Here is a 16,441-nt window from a genome sequence, read left to right on the forward strand (position 1 = left end):
AAATATGAGCCATAACATGAGTAGATATATACACACCAATATTCATAGCAGCAGTATTCACAATAACAAAAATATGGAGACAGACTAAGTGCCCATCAATGGAAGAATGGATAAACAAACTTTAGGACATACGCACAATGGAATATTGTATTACTTTGAAGAATAACAAGGAAGCTAGCTGTAAGTCACTATATAACATGGATGAAACTTGAGGACATTATGCTGAGTGACATTAGTCAGTTACAAAAGGACAAATATTGCATAAGACTATTATTGTTAAAGCTTAAGAAAAGATACCCATATTAAAATGGGGAATATTTTTCTTTTTTGATTACTGGTGGGTCAGGGGGAGTTAGAGGGAGGCAATGGTAGAGTACAGGGTAGGAGTCAAACACGTCATATTTCAGGTATTGGGGAGGGCACTACACAAGAGAGGGAGGGTGTAGAAGAATAAGGTAGATAGGGGAACACTGAGGCATGTTTTCATGGGCTAACTGGGACAGTGGTAAATAGCGATGTATGCTAAAACTTGGAATAGCAGGGCTCTGGGATACAGGGAATTAGGCATATTTTGAAGAGGGGAAATAATACTAAGATGCTTTACTGTCTTATAAATATTGGTTTCTACTATTGTAAAATTGACACTTGTATGGGATAGAAAGGAATGTCAGGAAAAATGATTACAAAAAGCTTGTAAGCCTGTCTTCAGCCTATAACTGATTGGAATACTTAGAAGGTATTCTAGAACTTTCCCAGTGACATAGGCCTCTTGTGGAGCCTTTGCAGAGTATATGACCTTAGATGTAATCTTGAGCCCCATCCAGAACCTTCTGAGGTGGGAAACTCCCTTTAGAAATGACAGGCAGACCAGCCTGGAACAGCTAGAGCAACAGAAGATACATCTTCAAAGAAAGATCATCAGGAAAAACCGAAACAAAAGTAGCTGTATGACTGGCTACAAGAATTAACAAGTTGTTCGTGGGGAAGCAGTCAAGGCAAACAATCAAGTTCCTTCAGGGCACATCCCCACTAAGACTGAAACTCAAAGGGAACACATAAGCAGGAATGTAAGCTTGCTGACGACCTCATTTGTCTACTGGTGAATAGAAGAGGAGTAAAGGCATCAATGAAGAAATGGGCTGAGTTCAACCACATTCCATAGACTCGTGGATTTGGAGATGAGAGAGAGAAGAGGAAGTGCTGGTTGATCCGAGGTGTGGTGAGACCTGGGGACATCTGAGCCCATGGATAAGGACATTGTTACAGAGGGCTAGAGCTAAGAGGGAAGCATCCAGCTGGTATGAAGTGAGGGTAGATGTCCAAGAACACCCAAACTTGGAGATAATACCCATTTGAACTAGCTTAGATGGCTTGATGATCAGAACTCAACTAGAGGAATATTAAAAACAAGCAAGTAAACAAACAATTTTTGATAAAGGAAATGAGGGTAAATTGCTACAATTTGATGAACTTGACCTATTCTCATGGACGTAGTAACTCTAAATACCAACAAAGAGTGAAGGAGTCTTCACATCAAGTATCAATGCTATCCCCTCTGTACACTGGGTAGATAAGGATGGGCAACTTTGATATTGGCTACGTAAAATGAGGTGACGATGCAGGCATAAAGTGACTGGCTTACAAGCTTTCAAAAGGGAATTTAGTTTAAGAGTGTGTGGGGGAAGAAAGAGTCCCCACTGAATAGTTTTCATTTTGTCTAGATGGGTCTGGTTAAAAAAGACGGGGATTATGATTCTTATGATTCAATAGTGAGTAATAGGTATCATGACTAATTGTGACTGTCACAGTTGTAAAGGTAGAAGTTTTGTAACAAAAATGTGATAGTAGTTAATTTTACAGTCCAGAAACAAAGGACCCTAGGACCATCAAGGGAGAAGAGCACAAGTGGAATGCGGGACCTTATTCAGAGAAGCAGCAACACCAGAGTTGGAAGCAGAGATGGGGACATGGAAAGAGGGAGCAGCTGAGGACTCTAGATTCATGGAAAGAGAGGGCCTGAGAGCTTGCAGCCATGAGGCAGACTTGCAGAGTGTGCCCTTTGGTGGTGTAAATTATTATATATTCCTGAGTGTTTAACAACAAAGAGAGCTAAACTGAATAGAGACAAATACTGTTATCTGATGGTACATGGAGGAGATTATAATCATTATAATGAAACAAAGTGTATGATTTGTTGAATGTAAAACTGATGATCTGCCCTGTAAACTTTCACTCAATTCACAATAAAAATTAACCTATAGAATCCTTCCATATTACAAGTCAAAGCTTGAGTTTTCCTTCCATTCTCTCAGCTTGAGAAATAGTGTGTTCTTTACTTTTGGTATTCTAACAACAGATCTTTGCACATTTTATTATATTTGACTTTGTCTTCTTCAGCTGACCCTTGGAATTTTTCTGTTCAACTCTTTTAACTCTTAATTTATTCCATTTGTTTTAGCATCTATATGCTGGAGAGTTATTTTCAGAGTCTCTTCTGGCATCCATGTTGGTCTTTTCAGTGTCTTATCTTCTTAATTATCTTTTGCTTTCTTCCTATTTGATGTACTTGATGTCATCCACAGCTCTTCTGGTGCTTGACCATTAGTGTCTAATCCAGAAAATGTGTTGAGATCATTTCTAAATTCAATTGGGATATGTTTAAGGTAATATTTTGACTCTCATGGACTTGTTCTAATTTTAAATTTCACACTAAACTTGTACAGGAGCAATTGATCGTCTGTTCCATAGAATGCCCCTGACCTTGTATTGGGTGATGATACCAAGCTTTTCTACCATCTTTTTCCTCAGAGATTGTCAATTCGATTTTTGTGCATTCCATATAGTTATCTTTTATGTTGTTTAAAAAAGGTATTTGTGATGAAGAAGCCACTGGTCTCACAAAATTTTATCATGCCAACTCTAGCATAGTTTCCATAACTCAGGCCATATTTTTTCAAATACTGATCCTTCCTCATTGTTTCTAATCTTTGCATTCCAATCACCAGTAATTATAAATACATCTTGATTGCACTTTTTGTCAATTTCAGACTGAAGGAGTTGGTAAAATTCTTCAATATCATCACTGGCTTTCATGTTTTGTGCATACATTTGAATAATAGTGGTATTAACTGGTCTTTCTTGTAGGTATATGGATATTACCCTATCACAGATTGCATTATATTTCAAGATAGATCTTGAATTGTTCTTTTTGATGATGAATGTGATGCCATTCATCTTCAATTTCCCATTCCTGGCATTGTAAACCATATGATTGTCAGATTCAAAATAGTTTTCCATTTCAGCTCACTAATACCTATGGTAAAGATGGTTATGTGTTCCATTTCATTTTTGACAACTTCCAAGTTTCCTAGATTCATACTTGCTACATTCCATGTTCTGATACTTAATGGTTGTTTACAACTGTTTTTCCTCATTTTGAGTTGTGCTCCATCATCAAATGAAGGTCCCCAAAACTTTGATAAGTTCATGTCACCATGGTCAACTCTATTTTGAAGAGGCAGTTCTTTCCCAGTAGTATTTTGAGTGCCTTTCAACCTGAAGGGCTCATTTTCTGGCACTATATCTTACAATAAGGAGCTCTGGTAGCGTAGTGGTTACAAATCGGGCTGTGAACCTTAAGGCCAGCAGTTCGAAACTACCAGCTGCTTCGCGGGAGAAAGATGAGGCGTTCTGCTCCCGTAAAGATTTACAGCCTCGGAAACCCTGTACAGGGTCGCTATGGGTCGGAACCGACTCGACGGCACTTAACAACAACAACAACAACATATCTTACAATATTCTGGTCCTCTTCATCATGATTCAGTGTTTTAATATTTTAGTTAAATTCACTATCTGACAGTGTTCCACTGCTATTCATAAGGTTTTCAGTGACTACATCTTCGGAAGTAGTCCTTCTCAACTAGTCTTTCTTAGACTGAAAACTCAGCTGAAGCCCCTCCACCATGGGTTATCCTGCTGGTATTTAAAATATTGGTGTTGCTTGATTCTGTGATATACTTTGCATACCACAAAATTCACCAACTTTTTTTAGTATATTTACAAATTTGTGCAATCATCACCATTATCTAATTTAGAATATTTTCACCACTGAAAACATGGATCAATCAATCACTCATCAGCAACCGCTTTCCAATTTCTCTCCCCTCAGTGCCTGTCAATCAGTAATATACTTTTTATCTCTATTGATTTGCCTATTCTGGACATGTCTCATAAATGGAATCATGTAATATGTGTTTTTTTGTGTGTGGTTAGTTTCTTTTATGCAAATAATATTCTCAAAGTTCATTCATTTGTAACTTTTTTTTAGTACTGCATTCCTTTTAATATTCTACTCTTCTGCTACTCTATATGAAGAAGAATATCAATTCATTGACATATTATGAAATACTATATATTTATATAGTCAGATTAACTGAAAGCAAAGAAGACGTCAGCACATACTGATGAAGATTAAAAAATTGATTAAATTTTAAATATGAGAGATGTAAAGAAAATGAAAACACTCACATCTGGACCAATACACAACATCATGATAAATAAAGAAAAGATGAGTTGGCAATGATTCATTTTACGTGAATTCATAATCAATGCTCATGAAAGCAGCAATCAAGTAATCAAATGACTTATTGCATTGGGCCAACAACCTATTAAAGACCTCGTTAAAGCAAAGATGTCAATTTGAATACTAAGGCACCTGACCCAATCCTGGGTTTATTGCATCATATGCACGTGAAAGCTAGAAAATTAATAAGGACTAGAAAAAAATTGATGAATTTGAATTACGTGATAGTGATGAATATTGAATATACTATGGACTACCAGAAAAACAAACATCTTTAAAAAATTTGCATTGATCATTCTATGATATTCTTTATTCATTGTCAAACTTTCACACACATATGACCCTATTGACAATGCCATGGCTTAAGTAGGGTGAACCTTAGTCTTCAAATTAATATCTTTGTTCTCAAACACTTTAAAGAGGTCTTGTGCATTAGAATTTCCTAATGTAATACATAGTTTTATTTCTTGACTGCTGCTTCTATGGCTGTTGAAAATGGATCCAAGCAAAATAAAATCTTTGACAATCTCAATCTTTTCTCCATTTATCAAGATGTTATTGTCCAGGTGGTGAGGATTCTGTTTTCTTTACATTGAGTTACAACCCATTCTGAAGGTTGTGGTCTTCAATCTTCATCAGTGACTATTATAAATTCTTTTCCATTTCATCAAGAAAGGTTGTGTCACTTGCATATCAGAGGTTGTTAATGAGTTTTCCTCCAATTCTGATGACACATACTTCTTTATATAATCTAACTTCTTAGATTATTTGTTCAGCATGCAGAATGAATACAGTTGGTAAAATAATAAAACCCTGACACACAGTTTACTTAATTTTAAACTATTCAGTATTCCCTTGTTCTGTTCAAATGATTGCCTCTTCAATTTTATAGTTTCCTCATGAACACAAGTAAAAGTTCCAGGAAACCCATTATCTGCAGTATTGTTCATAGCTTGCCATAATCCACATAGTCAAAAGATTTTGCATAGTCAGTAAAGCACAGGTAAACATCTTTTGTATATTCTCTGCCTTCAGCTACTATCCATTTGACTTTAGCAATAATGTTCCTCATTCCATGTCTTTGTTTTAATCTGGCTTGAATATCTAGCACATCCTCGTCAATGGACTGTTGCTGCTGGATTTGAATTATGTAGTGAAATTTTATGTTAAAGTTACTGACTGATAATTTCTGTATTCCATTAGGCCACCGCTTTTTGGAATGGGCACAAATATGGATCTCTTCCAATCAGTTGGCCAAGTAGCTGTCTTCTAAATTTCTTGTCATAGATGAGCGAGTGTCTCTAACACTGCTTCAGTGTGTTGAAATATTTTAATTTGTATTCCATAGATTCCCAGAGCTGTATTTTCTAACTACTTCTTTGCTTCCATCCTTTGCATTCCAATCACCAGTTATTATCAATATATTTGATAGCATACTTGATCTGTTTCAGATTTTAAAAGTTGTTAGAATTCTTCTATTTCATCTTCAGTGGTTTTAGTGGTTGGTGCATAAATTTGAAGAATAGCGGAATTAACTGGCCTTTCCTATTTGCTGTTGTTAAGTGCCCTCGAGTAGGTTCTGACCCATAGTGACTCTTTATAGGGTTTCCGAGGAGCAGCTGGTGAAAATGAACCGCCAACCTTGTGGTTCAAACCAACTTTGCAGTCCAACATATTAACACATAAAGCCACACCAGGACTCCTATGTTGTTCTTGTTAGGTGCTATTGAGTCGGTACTGACTCATAGTGACCCTATGCACAACAGAACGAAACACTACTCGGTCCTGGGCCAGCTTCACAATTGTTGCTATGCTTAAGCCCATTGATGATGGTGCTTTGCCAATCCATCTTGCTAGGGTCTTCCTCTTTTTCTCTGACCCTATACCTTACCAAACATGATATCTTTTTCCAGAGACTGGTCCCTCCTAACAATACGTCTAAAGCATGAGAGACAAAGTTTGGCCATCCTGGCCTCCAAGAAGCACTCTGGCTACACTTCTTCCATCACAGATCTGTTTGTCCTTCTGGCAGTCCATGGTACTTTCAATGTTCTCCTCTAGCACTATAACTCAAAAACATCAATTCTTCTGTGGTCTTCCTTATTCACTGTCCAACTTTCATATATATATCGGGTTATTGCAAATACCATGGCTTAGGTCAGGTGCACCTTAGTCCTCAAGCTGACTTCTTTGCTCTACAACACTTTAAAAGGTCGTGTGCAGCAGATTTGCCTAATACAATATGTTGTTTGATTTCTTGACTGCTGCTTCCATGAGTGTTGATATCCTATCACAGACAGCATTATACTTCAAAATAGATCTTGAATTGTTCATTTTGATGATGAATCTGATGTCATTCCTCTTCAATTTATCATTTTCTGCATAATAAACCATATGTTTTCAGATTCAAATTAGCTAATGCCAGTTCACTGTAGGTCTTTAACATCTAGGATATCAACATGTATGTGTTCCATTACAGTTTTGCCAGCTTCTAATTTTCATGTATTCATACTTTGTATATTCCATGACCTGTTTATTAATAGATGTTTTACAGATTTTCCCCTCATTTTGAGTTGTGTCCCTTCAGCAAATGAATATTCTGAAAGTTTATCTCAATTTGCATCATTTTGGTCAACTTCAGTATTATGTTGTTGTTGTTAAATGCCGTGGAGTCAACTCTGACCTACAGAGACCCTTTATAGGGTTTCTAAGGAACAGCTGGTGAGCTTGAACCACTGACGTTGCAGTTCAAATGACTTTGCAGTCTGATGCATTAGCCCACAGTGCCACACCAGGCAGCTTAAAGACACATTTTGAATGCCTTCCAACTTGAGAGGGTCATCTCTCGGCATTCTATCTGACAATATTTTGGTATAGTCTAAATGTTTCAATATTCAATATTCTGGTGCTGACAGAGCCCCACTACTTTTAATGAGGTTTTTAGTGACTAAATATTCAGGTGCATTCTGCCTCTTCTTCTTCCTAGTTTGTCATAATCTTATAACTCAGTTAAAAACTGTCTAGCATGGATGATCCTGTTTGTATTTTAAATACTGGTGGCATAGCTTCCAGTAGTATAGCTAGATGCAAGCCACCAGAGACAACAAACTGTCAGAAGAGTGATGTATTATGAATGTTTCTGAAATGCAAGTTCATCTATCACATTCATGGAATAATGTGTGGAAATATATTTTTCATTGGGGTATATTTCAAAGAGTAGAATTTCTGAGTTATATGGTAACTCTATGCCTAAAGTTTGAGGAAATGCCATAGTGAGTTGGTTTGCATTACTTTACTTATAGCACAGTAATATAGGAGCATTTCAATTTCTCCATTTCATTGTCATATTTATTATTGTCCATCTTTTTGGTCAAAGCTTCCCAGCACTGTGGTGTTGTAAGACTTCGTGGTTCTGATCTACATTTCCCTGATGATTAATAATGATGAGCAGTTTTCCATGTGTTTCTTAGTCATTTGTATATCATCATTGCTGAAATAACTATTCAAATTATTTGCCCATTTACATTTTGGTTTATTTGTCTTTTGTGTTGCTAAACCATTATAATTTCACATGTTCTAAATGTTGTGGGGAGTTGAATTGATTCTGGTTCACAACAATTCCATATTACAAATGTGAAAACTGCCCTCGTTGACTTTCCTGGGCTGTCATCTTTATGGCTAGTGATCCCAGGTACTTCACCCATGATGCTGTTAGGTCGGTTTGAATCACAGACATTTATTTTAGCAAAGAAGTGGTTAACCATTATGCCATGAGGGATCCTGTATCCTAAACAAAAGATCCTTATCAATTATATAATTTACAAGTATTTCCTGTCGCTTTGTTGGTGTAATAAATAATCTGACTCTATTTTTAATATTTGATGGTTGCTGACATTTAATCCCCACTTCTGTCTTCCTGGTTTATCCATCCCCACACCTTGACTCCCAAGTTGGCCAAGTTGCTCAGATAGAGTAAGTGCTCTTTTATTTGATGCCAGAAGGAAGTTCAAACCATACGTGGGTATGCTCAGCCCAGGTTCCTCCCCAAAACCAGCATAAAAGCGCAAAACTCCTTTAATTAGTTTTTCAGACCTGCTTGAGAGTCACCCTGCTTTTACCAGAAAATCTGATTATTTGAATACAATCTTTTTCTACCCTCTGAGTACTGGTGGTCCTGTGGGTTAGACTTACAAGGTTGATGGATCAAACCCACTGGATACTCTATGGGAGAATGATGAGTTGTCCGCTTCTCTAAAGATTTACAGTCTAGGATTGCTATATTTTTATATTTACATATATTTACAGTCTAGGGTTGATATATATATATTTATTTATATATTTATATTATTTACAGTCTAGGGTTGCTATAATTCAGAATCAATCTGATGGTAATGGGTTGTGTGAGAACAGGTATGCAGAAGAAAGATGAGGCTGTCTGCCTCCAAAAAGATTTACAACCTTGGAAAAACCCTGTAGGGCAGTCTACTCTGTCATAAGGGTTGCAATGAGTCAGAAATGACACAACAGTGGGTGCATATATGACGTCATTGATTTCAACATCTGAATCAAATTTTAGTGGGGAGTCAATCATGTGTCTGTCCTACAGTCATAAAAACTGTCTGTTTTTAACCTGTTAGTATCAAAAGCACATCATATATGCAAGGATAAAATTCAGCTGGGCTGGGAAAGAAGGAGGAATGGAACCAAAAATCACAGGTAGGAAGTAGGATAAGTGATGCTACATTGAGGGAACTACAATCCATGACATGAAATGGAGTGTGCATAATTTATTGAATGTAAAATTGATGGTCTGTTCAGTAAACTTTCACTCAATTCACAATAAAAAGTTTCAAAAAAGGCCCTTTTCATTTTTTAATGATTTTTTTGAAGAGCAAAAGTTTATAATTTTGATGTATTCCTATTTATCTGTTTTCTCTTTTGTCACTTGTACTTATGCTGTCATAGGTATTAAGGCGTAGCACATCCGCATTGATAAAGATTTTGTCCTTTGTTCTTGTCTAAGATTTTAATAAACTTAGCACTTACATTTAGGTCTACATTTCAATTTGCATTCTTTTTTGAATAAATTGTGAACAAGGGGTTGTTTTGTTAAGTTCTGTTGAGTCAGTTTAGACTCACAGAGACACTGTATAGGGTTCCGAGACATGTAAAACTTCATGGGAGCAAAAAGCTTTATCTTTTTCCCACTGGGTGGCTGGAGGACTTGAACTGCAGATCTTGTAGTTCACAGTCCAGTGCTTATTGTGTGGTACAACCACATTTCCCATTTTGCATGTGGACGTAGAGTTTTCCCAAAATTATCTGTTGAAGAGACTTCTTTTTTCTATTGAATTATCTTGTCATCCTTGTTGAAAATCAGTTAATTATAAATTTATTGTGCTCTTTTTTTAAAACATTGATCTATATGTCTACACTTATATAAAAATCACATAACATAAATAATTAGATCTGTAGTGAGATTTGAAAAGAAATAAAAAAGAGTAAGTCCTCCAACATTGTCCTTCTTTTCAAAGATAATTTTAGTTATTCTGGGTCCCTCCCATTTCCATATAAATTTTAGGATCTGTTTTGAAAGATTATAGCATATTGATGATCTAAGTACACATCAACTTTTATATCTCTCCATTGATTCATAATAATTTTGCTTTGCATATTTGGGGATTGTCATATTATTAATTTAAGAGCTTTCATCATTTATTTCTTTTGTGTAAATTTGGAATTGTTAATACATAATGTTTATTCTTTGAAACAGATTCCTGTAGTCACAAGAAATGACTTCCTGGATTTTGTTTATGGGTTTAACAACTATTTTTGCCTGCCCTTTTATTTTAATGCATTAAAATATTTGATTGAGATGATCATTGCAACTGTGAACAATATTCTAGTTCTCATTATTTGGTTGCATTTTCTTATCCCGTTTTAGATATATGAGAACATGGGACTTCATTTGACAAATAAAATATGAGTGGGAAGAAGCTTTTAAGACCTTTTAAATTAGAATCAGTCACTATATTTTCCTATGCCAGGGTAGTGGTGGTTATGTGCCATGGAGTCTGTTCAGATGATTTTCTCCTGTAGAATGGCTGGTAGTTTCAAACTGCTGAACTTGAGATTAGCAATCTGTATCTTAAACACTGCACTACCAATTAACATTTTCTCCTTTAGCTTCTCTCAGAATAAAATGCACAACTGAATCATAATGAACATGCTGCCTAAAAGAGATGCTTAAAACACTTAAATATTTTGGAAATATTTGTTGCTTCAGCATAACCAAACCTATCACTAAAAATTCAAACCTGTTGCCATCAAATAATTCTGACTCATAACCAAACCTATAACAACTAATAAAATGTGATTTTCTTTATTCTTTTGCACATATACTCACATTCACCAACACACCCTCTCTATAGGTTGTGACAAGATGGTGCTGATGTTTTGTGCAAAGGCTCATCTAACTAGCTGTGCTACTGTGGGTTAATGTGTTGGACTGCAAAGTCAGTTTGAACCTCAAGGTTGGTGGTTCAAGCTCACCAAACACTCCTCAGAAACCTTATGCAGGGTTGCTATGGGTCATAACTGAATCAACAGCACTTAACAACAACAACTAGCTATAATATAAGCCTTTCCTCATAAGCTTTTCATTTTGTTGTGTTTTGATGGCCTATAATGGTATTATTGTTTTAGGTATATATTTGATTAATGTTTATGAAGACACTGTTTTATGATCCACTCTCTTCATCCCTATTAACTACTATTGTTATTGTTAAGGATCATTGAGTTGGTTCCAACTCATAGCAGCCCTGTATAGGGTTTTCAAGGAGCAGCTGGTGAATTTGAACCTCCAACCTTGTGGTTCAAACCATACTTTCAGTCTAGTGCTTCAACCCACAGCACCACACCAGAACTCCTAGAGTTACAAAACTCACTCAAACCCCTATCACTTTTAAACAATTCATCAGTTTCACAACTATTAGTTCCACTCATTTTTATTCAGTCTCTTAAAGTAGCTTAAAAATTGTTTATAGTTGTGTGAATGACTCAAATTTATTTTGGACTTAATTTTCAAGCATGACCTTTTTTGTGTTAATTGTTATTAATGAATTCAAATTAAGTTACTTGAAACATATTAAACATTATATGCTTCATACTTAAATCACACATTTATGATAGAGTTCATAGGGGCACTGTAGTTTCACAAATGATAGCTTAGTTTTTTGTCACTAGCTTTCCTTTCTTTCCCTAATGTCTTCTTGTTTAAGTGCCTCAGTTCTTATATCTTAAGGAGTATTTTTTCCCTTAAAATTCCTATCTTTCATTTCCCTTGTTTACATTACTCTCCTTTCCCCATGCTCCATGTGATTTTGTTGTTTCTTAACAATCAACTTAGTCTTTGAACAAGTATGGTTATAGCCTGTGCTAAGTTTTAAGACACTCACCACAGTTTTCCTGTTCCTTTACTTCTCAGATGTTCTATAATATTGAATTATTTGTCTAGGTTGGAAGAACATAGAAAATTTAATTGATCACTGAAATTTAGAGATGCCTAATTCCTGGTGTGGCACTGTGGGCTAATGTGTCAGACTGCAAAATCATTTGAACTGCAAGGTCTGTGGTTCAAACTCACCAGCTACTCTTTGGAAACCCCATATAGGGTCACTATGTGTCAGAACTGGCTCAACGGCACTTAACAACAACAACAACAATTTAGTAAATACAAGTATAAGACAGTACTTAAACTAGATTCTCAAATATTATTTCTGTTGCTAAGTGAAATCAAGTCAGGATCTGACTCATAGCGACCTTTTATAGGGTTACCAAGATGCTGCTGGTGAGATTGAACTGCCTACCTTGCTGTTCAAGATGACCTTGCACCCAAGTGCTTTATCCTGCAGAACTTCAGATAAAATCATTCTTTATCTGAAATATCCTACAGGAACTTCAGATAAAGAATGATTTTTTTGTCCATTTCAATATTTGAGACATATTATACTAAAAAAAATAGTTTCTCTTCTGAAGTCCTGTTTCTTATCTTAACAATCCTACTAATATCACATCCATTATAAGAAAAAAAAAAAAAAAGTTAGGTTCTCTTGGGATGATAATTTTCAAACAACTTATGCTTTCTGAGTTTTAAAGTGCTTCCCATGTAACTAACAATTATATTCAAGATTGTCCAAGGAATGACTCCATAGCTAGCACTCAAAAATTTAAAGACTGGTATTAAATGGCCAATAGAACAGCTCTTGAGATATCTTAATGAATAAATTCATACTCCAAATTTCCTTTAAATATGTGTTTTAAAGGAATTTAAAACGAAGAAATGAGAACAGAGGAAAATATGCTGAAAATTCTACACTGCTCTAAGTTTTCCATAAACTAGATAGAGAACTATCCATTTGAAAATATATATATATCTTTTATTTTTATAGCTTTTCATTATGCTAGGAAAAGGTAAACATGATTTTCATTTTATCACAAGAATTAGGGACTAATACACTTCAATTTTGACAGAAATGTTCTCAAATGTGTCTTTCAGGAGTTAAAAATAAAGAACTTCATAGTTCATACCATGTACTCTAAACATGGACAGCCTATAGCACAATTTTACAGCTGAATTTTAAGTCCCAGTGAAATGGGGTTTCTAATGGAAATGCTGACAGACTGCTAGCTGCAGGGACACCAGCAGGCACCATAATAATAAATGGGTCTGAAGGAGACATGATACAGGCCCACAGGTAATTAATGGCAAGAATAAAATAAAATATAGGCACACCTACCCACTGAGAGCATGACGCAATGGAAAAAACTTGTAATAAAACACAAAGACTGACTATTTAGCAAAGAACTGTGAGGAAAGACTTATAAAATAAATCATGAGCCTGGGCTATAGCTGTAAGTAGACTTTGCATATTCCTTTATAAATAAGATTAAGAAAACACTACAGAAATCATATTTTGGCTAAGTTAAATTACTCTATTTAATTTATTGAGAAGGAAATGAAATATAAACTCAACAACTAAAGAAAACTAATAATTTCCAGGGCTTCCTACTGGAATGTCTTGCTGTAATAAGTCAAAGAATTTTTATTATAGAAGAATTTACTTTAAAATATGTTCTTAGGGTACAGAATAATATAGCTATTTTATTTCTCTACCAAATTTGTCTGACTGCTTTCTAGTCACATTTCTTTGGGAACTATGGAGGCCCTAAAAACTTTTGGTCATAATTAGACTTAATCTTTGAACTGCTGCAATTATTCTTTGTTGTTCTGAAGTGGTGTGGAGTAGGTTCCAACTCATAACAACCCTGTATAAGGTTTCCAAGGAGCTTCTGGTGGGCTTGACTTGATGACCTAATGGTTAACAGTCCAGTGCTTATCCTACTGCACCACACCATTAGAAGATAATTAATACCAACCTAAAAACAACTGATTGTCGTTCATTCCATTCCAACTAATAACAATATCATCTGACACAGTGTAGATCTGAACTCAGATTATAATTGTATTCAGTGACTAATTTTTTCAGAAGTAGATCATCAGGTGCCTTTAAGTAAACTCCAATCCCAAAGTTTCCTTTAGCAGCTGAGTGTATACATTGTTTTAAACACCCAGGGACATCAGATATCATTTTAACCCAACCCAACACTATTGAGTCAGAATTGACTCATATTTCTCCCATTGAGTGGCTGGTGAATTTGAACAATTAATCCTACAGAAATCAACTTGAACTTCATGTGTAGGTAGACTTTAGCTCAGCCATTTTCTTCCAGAAAAATCCAATGTTTATAAGCATACAATGATTCCTTTGTAGACTAAAATGTGTCCTAGAAGATATAACATGAAGATGAAGACACTACTGTACCGAGATTATTACATTACTCGATAAATATTTGAAAAGCGATAGGGGAAAGCAAATGAAAGAAATAATGAAAAAAAGAGAAAGAAATCTTACTATGACAGATTATTGGTCTGAACATTTTAAGAAATTTCTACCAACCATCAGTCTTGCTTCTGGTCTCAAGGTGGCGATAAATTAATTCTTTACATTAGATGTTGGTTGACTGAGTCCCCCAAACTTTCAATGGTTTGCCAAGGTCTTATAAGCCAGACACTAGAGGAGTAATGGGAAGTAGCAACCATTAGCTCCTGCTGCTAAAGTTTTTCTATTTTAATATATTGCCTTTATAAAGTCAGCAAAAAGGAAAGTACTTTCTTGAGTCAGTTATTCTCAGTTGACCTACAATCATAGATTATACTGAATAATGATTCAGATAAACTGGCTTCTGCTAGACATATTTACTTAGATGTTATTGATGTAAACAAATGAAATCAAGTCAGTTCCAACTCAGTGACCCTGTTTCTGAGGAGCAGCTGGTGAGTTTGAACTGATTGTTTCCTATCCATAAAAACATAATTAAGATCTAGTATCATTATTTCTCATTAATTACTGGAAAAAAATGTTTACCTTTTCTTGTTGCTGTTAAATGCTGACCAGTCGTTCCGACCCAGTATACAGTTTTCCAAGGAGCTATTGGTGAGTTTGAAGAGCCAACCTTGATTCAAACAACCTTGTGGTCCAGGTTTTTTCTAGGAAAAACTGGTTTAAAATATCCAAAGTATACTATATTTGAAAAATTATTGTAATTCTTTTTTTTTTTCCCTCCCTTAAGTTTGAACTATGAAAGCTGTTACAGTGATGATATTCTGGCAGAGAGATTATTTGTGATGAAGAAAGGATAGAGTGTAACTTATGAAAACTGCATCTTTTTTTATATCTGATTATGAAAGAAAACACTTTATGTAAAATTGTTGGAAATGTATTTTATATTTGTTACCAGAGTAACTGATATTATCTACTTTCAATTTCTGGGTTAGTAGAATTATAATTTAATAGTTGGAATGGGGTTACCACTGAATTGTTTTAAAAATAAAATGAAAATATGGTGGATTCATATTAAAAATATATTTTAAATGCATTTATGGACTTTGTAAAAGAAATGTCTTTAAGATTATAAATGAACAAGAATCAGGTAAAATGATAACACATTGGACTTGGGTTACAGGACAAGCAGTCTGCTTGGATACACAATTAAGGCCCAAAGAGATACTCCCCATGTAAAAGAGTGAATTAGAAAGAAGCCCACTCTATAGAGAGAAGCAGTAGAGAAAATGGCTTTTCTTCCCAAGTGGATGAAAAGCATTTCCCATGAACATTTGGAAACACAAGACAACTTGCATGGGAATCTGTAACTCAATCTTATATGGTTCTTTGTGGTTTAGAATTCTTTAGGTACAGCTTTTGTTGATAAGTACTCTCTGTTATATAGATCAAATGAATTCACTGTGTGGCCAGTGGATATTCAATGTCTTAACACTTTGATTCGTTCATTTAGGATGCTTTAATAAATAGTAAATAATTGATAAATAAATGGAGTACTGGTGTCACGCTGTGGGTTAATGCACTGAACTGCAAGGTTGTTTTGAACCCCAATGTTGTTCTTTTAAACTCACCAACCACTCCTAGGAAACCCTATACAGGGTCTCTATGAGACAGAACCTACTTGACGGCACTTCACAGCAACAACAATAAATAAATGAACTATATTTAAATAAATTCAGACTGAAGTTGCAGAAAATGAAAACATGTCCATGAGAGCCAATATATGCCCTTGAACATATCCCACCTGAATTTAGACATCATTTGAAGAACAGATTTGATGCATTAGACACTAACGAGCGAAGACCAGGAGAGCTGTGGGATGACATCAAGATCATACAAAAATGGAAGCAAAAGGTCATTAATAAGACAAGAAAGAAAGAAAAGACCAAAATGGATG

This window comes from Chrysochloris asiatica, unplaced genomic scaffold (assembly GCF_000296735.1).
Source record: "Chrysochloris asiatica unplaced genomic scaffold, ChrAsi1.0 scaffold00187, whole genome shotgun sequence".
NCBI lineage: Eukaryota > Metazoa > Chordata > Mammalia > Afrosoricida > Chrysochloridae > Chrysochloris > Chrysochloris asiatica.